We start from the raw sequence: 8,953 nt of genomic DNA, 5'->3' as shown, positions 1-8,953 counted from the left end.
AACAGCCAGGAGTCCAATTTCCTTGGATTGAAGAGTACATGTTGGGGAGTACAGAAATAAGAAAAGTGGAAATGTAGGAAGGGGCAAGTTATAAAGGGCTTTGAATGCAAACAGATTTTTCTACTGGTTCCTGGAGGCCAAAGGATGGCACTGGATTTCATTGAGTAGTTGTGAAATGGATTAGAAAATAGAACCTAGCCATTTATTCCATACAAGAAATACATTGAAAAGCCTATGAATTTATGTAAATAAAAGTTGAATGAGTGGAAGAAAATCTGTTCTGCAAGCATATCATTATTACAGATAATGCAGTACCAATCAAAATATGGAGAGACAATCAAGAAAATTATGTTATGACAAAAGACACTATGTAAAATTAAACTTTATACATAAGTATATTTGAACCAAATAACAAAAAGAATAAGTTTTTAAAGAAAAAACTTAGCTAAAAAAGTTCTACATAGTAAAACATTTCTTTCATTCTTACTGCTTTTAAAATCCTATTAAAGTATGGCAAATCCAACAAAAATATAAACTAGAAGGAAATTAAAAACTTGAGTAAAATGAGATAAAAAAATGAATTTTGATTGATTCATAAAAACTTCTGAATGGGAATCAGAGTCTATGCATAGATTCCCATGAGACTTTCTCAAAAATTATGTGTTATTGGATAATGAACTCGTGTATGAATGCTTAAAAACTGAAAAGTCAATCACATCCTTCACAAAGCATAATGCAATAAAAATGCAATCAAGAAAAGAAAGAAAAAGAAGTAAAGAGGCAAGGAGATTTAAAGTTATATACTAATGAATAAGTGGTCAAAAAGTCAGGTCACAAGATCATAACTGCATTGTCATAGAGAAGGTACAATTATATCCCTGTGTATATAATGTAAAATTTACTTAGAAAATATTAGAAAATTAATAAAAATGATTTATTTAATATATTAGCAAGCCACAAAATAAATCCACAAAATTGTTAGCATTTTATATTACTAACAAAATCCAGGAAGAAACACATGTATCCATACATATGTATTATCTTTACTTATGTGTATACAAATATATATATGCATATATACATACCATTTAATAAATGGATTAAATAGCTTGAGATTAACCCATCAAAACACATATACACAAGATTTGTAGAATTCCAAGGACAAAAAATTTCATAGAAATTAAGGCCATATAAGTGGACTTCAGGAAAACCTGGAGAGACTTGTATGAACTGTTGCTGAGTGAAGTGAGCAGAACCAGGAGAACATTGTAAACAGTAAGAGCCACGTGTTGTGATGACGAACTTTGATAGACTTAGCCCTTCTTAGCAATGCAAGGATCTAATATATCTCCAAAAATCTCATGCTGGAAAATACTATCCATATTCAGAGAAAGAACTATGGAGTTTGAAAGCAGATTGAAGCATAATATTTGATCTTTTTTTCTTCCTCTGTTTTGTTACATTTCTTCTTTCCTGTGGTTCCTCCTATTGGTTGTAATTCTTCTTTACTACATGACTAATTTGAAAATATGTTTAATAGGAATGTATATATAGAGACTATATCAGGCTGCATGCTGTGTTGGGGAGGGAGGCAGGGAGAGAAGAGGAGAAAATTTTAAAACTCAAAGACTTATGGAAGTGAATGTTGAAAACTAAAAATAAATTAATTTTTTTTAAAAATAAGAAATTAAAGTCTATATAATTGCAGAGATGGTCACTTTGTGGCTAGATTGTGCTAATATTGAAAAATGAGTATACTACTCAAATTAATTTCCTGATATGCTATACCACTTAATTTGCTAAGAGGCTGCTTTATAAAATTATAAATATGAGGACATAATTAAGTTGGAAAACAGCAAGGAAAATGCTGCAAAAAGTGGGAATTAATGGGATTTGGCATCACTATGCCTTAAATAATATCACAGTTTAGTAAAAAATCAAATATTTGGCACTGGAAAAAATGGAAGACTTTAGCAGTAGAACTTATTAGTTAAACAGGCCCTTAAAGGAAATACATGTGACAGAGATTGATAAACACATGAACACTAACTACTGAAATATGATAGGTTTACTAAGCCTTCTTTATTCTTCTTAAAATCTGCATTATTCAGTGAGCACTTCTGGGGTAGGTGCATATGTGTTTGGTGAAGTACAGATGGAGCTAAACATCTTGCACCCTCTAAAACAATTTCCAAATGAAAATTAAAGTACTAAATATTAAAAAATGCACCCTTAAAAAGTTATGAGAATGGAAAATAATATATCTCAATTGTGAATGGGGAAGAATTAGTAAGAAGTAGTGGGATAAAGGAAACTATAAGAGAAAGATTTGGCTATCTTAAAAGTAATTTTAAAAAAATTACACAAATCAATGTCATGAGAATGAGAAGTAATAGACTGAAGAAAATTTTTGAATTAATGCTCTCTGATAAGTTTAACACCCAAACTCTACAGGAAATTGAAACAAATGTTGATTATTAGGAACCATTGCCCAAGAGATAAATAGTTAAATGATATGTATAGATTTCAAGAAAACAAGTACAAAATATCAACAACCATCTGAACAAGTGTTAAAATTATTAATAACCAAATAAAGGCAAATATTATTCTTTCCTTAATTATATTGACTAAAATGCTAAAAGATGGAAACTTTCAATGGTGTATTGGTGATGGACATATAGGAATACTAATTCATTGATGGTGTTGGTGTGCATTGATTTAATTTCTCTAGAAAACAATTAGAATTGGTAAGAAATATGATGAAAAGTTTCATCACCATTGGCCCAGAGATTCTACTATTAATGTCATACTTCAAAGAGGTTATTGTTAAGAAATATCACCTGTGAACCAAATATCTCTAGTAGAACTATTTGTAATAATGGAAAGTAGGAAACAAACAACTGAGAAATAATTGAACAAATTGAAATATGTTAACATAATTGATGGTGTAGCAGATAGAGAGCCAGCACTGGAGTCAGGAGGACCTGAGTTCAATTGCAGCCTTAAACTCTTACTAGCTGTGTAACCGCAGGGAAATTGCTTAACCCTGTTTGCCTCAGTTCCTCATCAATAAAATGAGTTGGAGAAGGAAATGGCAAACCAATCAGGATCTTTCCAAGAAAACCCCAAATGGGGTCATGGAGAGTCAGACATGATTGAAATCACTCAACAACAATAACATAATTGAATATTATTATTAAATGTGGGATAATTTTGAAGAATTCAAAGAATTATGAAAAGATATGTGTGAACTAATATGGATGGAAGGAATCATGGTAACTAAAATCATTCATAGAAAGAGAACATTAAAGGACAATAATACAGGTCTAAAACACAATGCACTATGTTCTTTTTAAATTATTAAAGTTAGAGCACAGATCTACCTTCTTTTTAAAATGAATGGCAAGTGATTAAAGTGCAAATTTTCAAATACCATCAGCTGCAGTCACTCTTCAACGCAGTTTTGTTGAAGTGTTTTCAGGGATTTTATTTCAGAAATAATTGTGAGATTTTTTTTATGTGAGTGTATGAAGTATCTCAACTGAATTTAACAATATCTTTTTTTTTCTCATTGATTGATTAGAAGGAAAAAACACTCTTTGTGAATTTGCTTATTTAGTCTAAAGAAGGAAGAAATTTTGGACAGTTGTATCATGGCTTTCATTTTAGTGTAAGAAGAGGGTTCAGAGCTGGACCTTCAAAAAGTGTTCCTGGCTTATAATGGACAGTCAAATATCTGCTGATTTAATTATGAGAGGAATGTTGATAAGCTATACTTCAAGTCCTCAGAGAAAATAGGTTCCAGCTACCAAAAGAAAGACTTAAGTTAGATATGACATATTTGAGGGTGATGACTCTTTATTGTGTTAGATTAACCAAATAATTTCAGATTTCAGTAGTGTTTTAAGATTAAGACATTTCACAGAAACTCTCTGAAATAGTTAATGCTGCTGTCATTTTTGTCCTTTTAAAAATGAGGGAATTGAGGTTCAGACAGAAGTTAGCTGTGGTTACCCAGCTTAAACACACACACACACACACACACACACACACACACACACACATTTGAGCCCATGTCTCTGTACTTTGTGTCGAGTTCAGTAGTATCACCTGGTAGAATGTTTAACTGGGAGTTGAATCTGTAATAGAGTCAGGGTCTTAGTTTTACATGTGGCCATTCATTTTTAGGGGTTTGTTTTAGAGGGGAATCAAAAAGACAGATGGACAGAAAGAAGCAGAGAGATAGAGATTCTGTGGGTATATAACTTACTTGTTTTTGTATGTTATCTCCTTCTTAAACTATTAATCTCCATGAGGGTAAGAAGTATATTGTACAAAAGTTATACCTTCCCTAATATTTTGCAGAGTAAAGACAATAAATACTTTTTGAATAATGAATAACCAAAAGAAAGGTTATTATGTATGTCTTCAGAAGTAAGTGTAGTTCTTGTATATGTGAAATGAGCTTATACATTTAGAGTTTGGAGGAAGGAGCTTCTGTAAGTCTGTATCTGTCACATGATACCAAGAATAATCTCAGAAGGAACATTTTGACTCCTACACCAATGAAATTCATCAGAACTTATTTTCATTATTGGAGAAATATATAGATTTTAAGTAGATCCAGTTGGTTAAACCTCCACATTGATTGCTCTTTTCTTTCTTTTTCTTAAGTCTCTCTTAATCCAAAGTATTTCAGGGCAGAAAAGAGATTTATTTTTGCTATCTAATCTAATTATTTATGGCTTTGAAAAATTTGGCAGGCTAAAACATGGTGCAGAATTGATGACAAGCCCAAAGGAACTTTAACTTACCTAGAATACTTAATGGATCAAAAAGGAAATTTTTTTTGGTGTGATTTTCAGACTATTTCATTTAAAAAGTGGTAAAAAGCCCTGCAGAGATATATTTGATCATTTTTATAATGTGAAATTTCTAATCCTAAAATAATGCCATTTCTTTTCCTCTTTAAAACTCAGACCTCTTGATAGAATAAAGGTATTTTCTTTAAAATCCCTTGGTATCTGAGACAGCGCTAAGGTTAGGCAAAATAGGTCACCATGTAGGTCTCAACACACTGGAGAGGTGCAAAATGTTAAACATTAGCTTTTTTTTTTTTGTAAATACACATAGTTTTAATGCCAGAAGTTTCTACCCTAGTTCCAAACCTTGGAGTCACCCACAATGTGTTATCCTCCCTCCTCCACATATCTAATTAGTAGCCAGTTCTTTTAAATTTTATTTTCACAGTATCTCTTAGAATTATCTTTCTCTTTACATATACAACCACTACCCTAGTTCAGGTCTATATTACCTCCTGCCTGGAATATTCCATTAGCTTCCTATTTATCTCTGTTTTTAACCTTTACTGTCCCCAATGTATCCTCAACATATTTGGCAAACAGATATTCCTAAAATGCTAGTCTGACCATGTGAATCCTCTGTTCAAAACAGTAATAGAGAAATCTCAGTCAGACTGAGTTCTGGCAACATGTAGTAGTAACAGCCACAGAGACCAGGGAATTCCACTCCCTAGAAGACCCTAGTCCCAGAGGACTGGCATATCAGACAGAACTAGGGCAGATAGTCAGAAGTACAGAATTATAGAATTTCTGAGTTGTAAGGGGTCTCAGTGACTAACTAGTCTAACCCACAACTCAAAAATAAATCCCCAATATAAAATATGGGAAAAGCCTCTGCATGAATTTTTCTAGTGAGGGAATGACTACTAGCTTCTGAGATGTGCACCTCATTCTGCCTTTTAATAGCTTCATTTATTTGGATGTATTTTGTAATATCAAGTCTAAATTTGTTTCTCTTGAACTTCTCCTGCCATCAGGGAACAAACAGTCAGTTTGGTCAGTAACTATTAAGTGTATACTATATGTCAACCAGAACAAGCAGAATTCCTCTTCCTCACACAATTCATTTGTATAACCCAGAATCTTTTTTTTTTCTTTGGGCTAAAGATCCATATTTCCTTCAATTAATCCTCATATGGTAGAAATTGAAGACTCTTCAAGCACAAAGATTTGATTATAACTAGAAATGGGGTGCCAGAGAGGGGTACAATTTCATGAGAACATGTAAACAGATAGCTTACTGTTACTAGAATACAAAGTTATTGTATTGCATTGTATTGCAGGCCAACTGCAAGGCTGTTTCACTGCTGAGTTGGAAAGCTTCTGGCCTAAAGCACTTCACATCTTCCGGGTTAGGTTCAGGACACATGCCTGAGACTGGTGCAAGGCTGAACCAAACAAGTGGCCTTAGGGAGCCAAGATGGTGGCGTAAAAACAGTGACTTGTTTGAGCTCTCCCCCAAACCCCTCAAAATAACTATAAAATTACTCTAAACAAATTCTAAAGCATCAGAACCCAACAGAATTGCAGTCAGCTGTGGTGGTTTCCAGACTTCTCAACCCATGAATGCCAAAAACAACTTAGAAGGTCAGTGGGAAAAGTCTGTGTCTGCAGTGAGAGAGAGAGAAGCAGGTCTCAGCCCAGTCCCCAAGCCTGGCCCAGGGCGGCGACTGCTTCCTGAGCTTCTGGCCCACAGACTGAGGGGGAATAAAGTGGACTAATCAGAGGGGAATTGCAGGGATCTCTCTGTGGGTACATGATTCTCTTGCTTTGCCAGTACTTGGATCTCGGTCACAGTTCTAGGTGGCGGTCCTGGGGCGAGGAGGACTGCTGACATGGTGGAGCTTGCAATGGTGGTGGAGAGGAAATCCTCCTCCCAGTTCCGAGGCAGAAAAGAGTGCTTGTGGTCACTCACAGACCAGACCATAGAATCTTTCTTTGGTAACAAAGAATATCAAAACATACAACCAGAAGGAGACAACAAAGTAAAAGCTCCTATATCCAAAGCCTCCAAGAAAAATATGGAACAGTCTCAGGCCATGGAAGAGCTCAAAAAAGGATTTTGAGAAGCAAGTGAGAGAAGTAGAGGAAAAACTGGGAAGAGAAATGAGAGTGATGCAAGAAAATCATGAAAAACAAGTCAACAGCTTCCTAAAGGAGACCCCAAAAAATACTGAAGAAAATAACACCTTAAAAAATAACCTAACCCAAATGGCAGAAGAGGTCCAAAAAACCAATGAGGAGATGAATGCCCTAAAAAGCAAAATTGGCCAAATGGAAAAGGAAGTCCAACAGCTTACTGAGGAAAATACCTCCTTAAAAATTGGAATGGAGCAATTAGAAGCTAGTGACTTTATGAGAAACCAAGACACTGTAAAACAAATCCAAAAGAATGAAAAAATAGAAAACAATGTGAAATATCTCATTGGAAAAACAACTGACCTGGAAAATAGATCCAGGCAAGAGAATTTGAAAATTATTGGCCTATCAGATAAGTGGTCCTAGCTGTAAATGCTAAAGCTCTATTAGGTGAAGAAAACAAAGGAGGCTCAGCACAAAATGTTAACAAAGGATACATAGGGTAAGAGGATGGAATATTGGGACGAACTTTAAGCTCATTTAATCCAATTCTCTTATTTTACAGGTGGGAAAGCTGAATACTAGAGAAGTTTGGGGGCTTGTCCAAGGTAAATTAAATATGAAAAAAGAAACAGGTTTCGAACCCAGGTCCATTCACTCTGAATCCAGAGACTATTGACTGTTCTGTATATATTTGGGTTTGCTCAGAGATGGTATATTGTCCAGCTGTTTTGAAAAGTATATTGGGCTCCTTTCTTTCTAACTCCAGTGGCTGCATCATTTTTGTTGCCCCATATGTCAATCGATAATCAGTAAATCAACCTTTATTAAGTGTCTGCTATATGTCAGACACTGTGATAAGATGTAGGGATATAAAAAGAGACAAGAGATAATCCCTGCCCTCAAGGAGTTTACAACTTACATGATAGTGGTTTAAAAAAATTGTACGCTGGCCTGTGGAAGGAGGATTTGATTTGTATATCTTGGCCTTAGGAAGCTGAACTAAAAACAATGAATGGGAGTTGCAGGAAAAAGCAAAACAAAACAAAACTTCAGGTTCCATATATGGTAAAACTTCTGAACAATTAGAACTAACAGGATGGGTTATCCCTAAAGGGGACTTCCCATCACTGAAAGTCTTTAATTAGAGGAAGAATGATTGCTTTGTATAGAGGGGTTACTCTTCAGTTAGGGTTTGAACTTCTGAGGTCCTTAAAATTTCTCTCGAGAAGAATCAAAAAATCAAGATAATAGTTATACATATTGCTCAAAATTATTGTAAACAAAATTGTTTCTTATTTGCAATCCCTGCAGAGATTTTTTTTTAAGTCTAACAAGACTTTAGAGAGGGTAGAGTCATAGATTTAGAGCTGGAGGAACCTTAGAGATCATTTAGCGCATTTCTCAGGACAGCTGTTGTTGTTGTTGTTTATCCTTCATTCTCAAAGAGGACCAATGACATCACAAGGATGATGTCTTGACTTGTGTGTCAATTGGATTTAAGTAGGGGAGACTTGAGCAAAGTCAGGTGGATCAGTGGATAGAGTGCTGGCCCTGAAGTCAGGAAGACTCATTTTCCTGGGTTCAAATATGGCCTCAGACACTTACTAGCTGTGTGACCCTGTTGACATCAGTTTCCTCATCTGTAAAATGAGCTGGAAAAGGAAATGGCAAGACACTATAGTATCTTTGTCAAGAAAATCCAAAATGGGGTCCTAAAGAATTGGACATGATTGACAAATGACTGAACAGCAAGAAGTGTAGTTCTCTCATTTTATGGATGAGGAAACAGTTACAGAGTTTGACAATTTAGTTGAAAGAAAATCAAAGACAGGATTTGAAACCATGTCCTCTGACCACAAATTCAGTATGTTATCTCTCCGTGAGTTTATGATACAAAATCAGTTTGTGTTGTATTAAGCATGCTATTTGTAAGGATTGGGAGAAAATTAGTAATAGGATGGCTTTATAGAAGACTTGGTGCAGTGGATAGAGCTCCAGCCTTGGAGTCA

This window comes from Vombatus ursinus, unplaced genomic scaffold, assembly GCF_900497805.2.
Source record: "Vombatus ursinus unplaced genomic scaffold, bare-nosed wombat genome assembly UNPS02014841.1, whole genome shotgun sequence".
Lineage (NCBI taxonomy): Eukaryota > Metazoa > Chordata > Mammalia > Diprotodontia > Vombatidae > Vombatus > Vombatus ursinus.
This window is presented reverse-complemented; position numbering follows the sequence as displayed.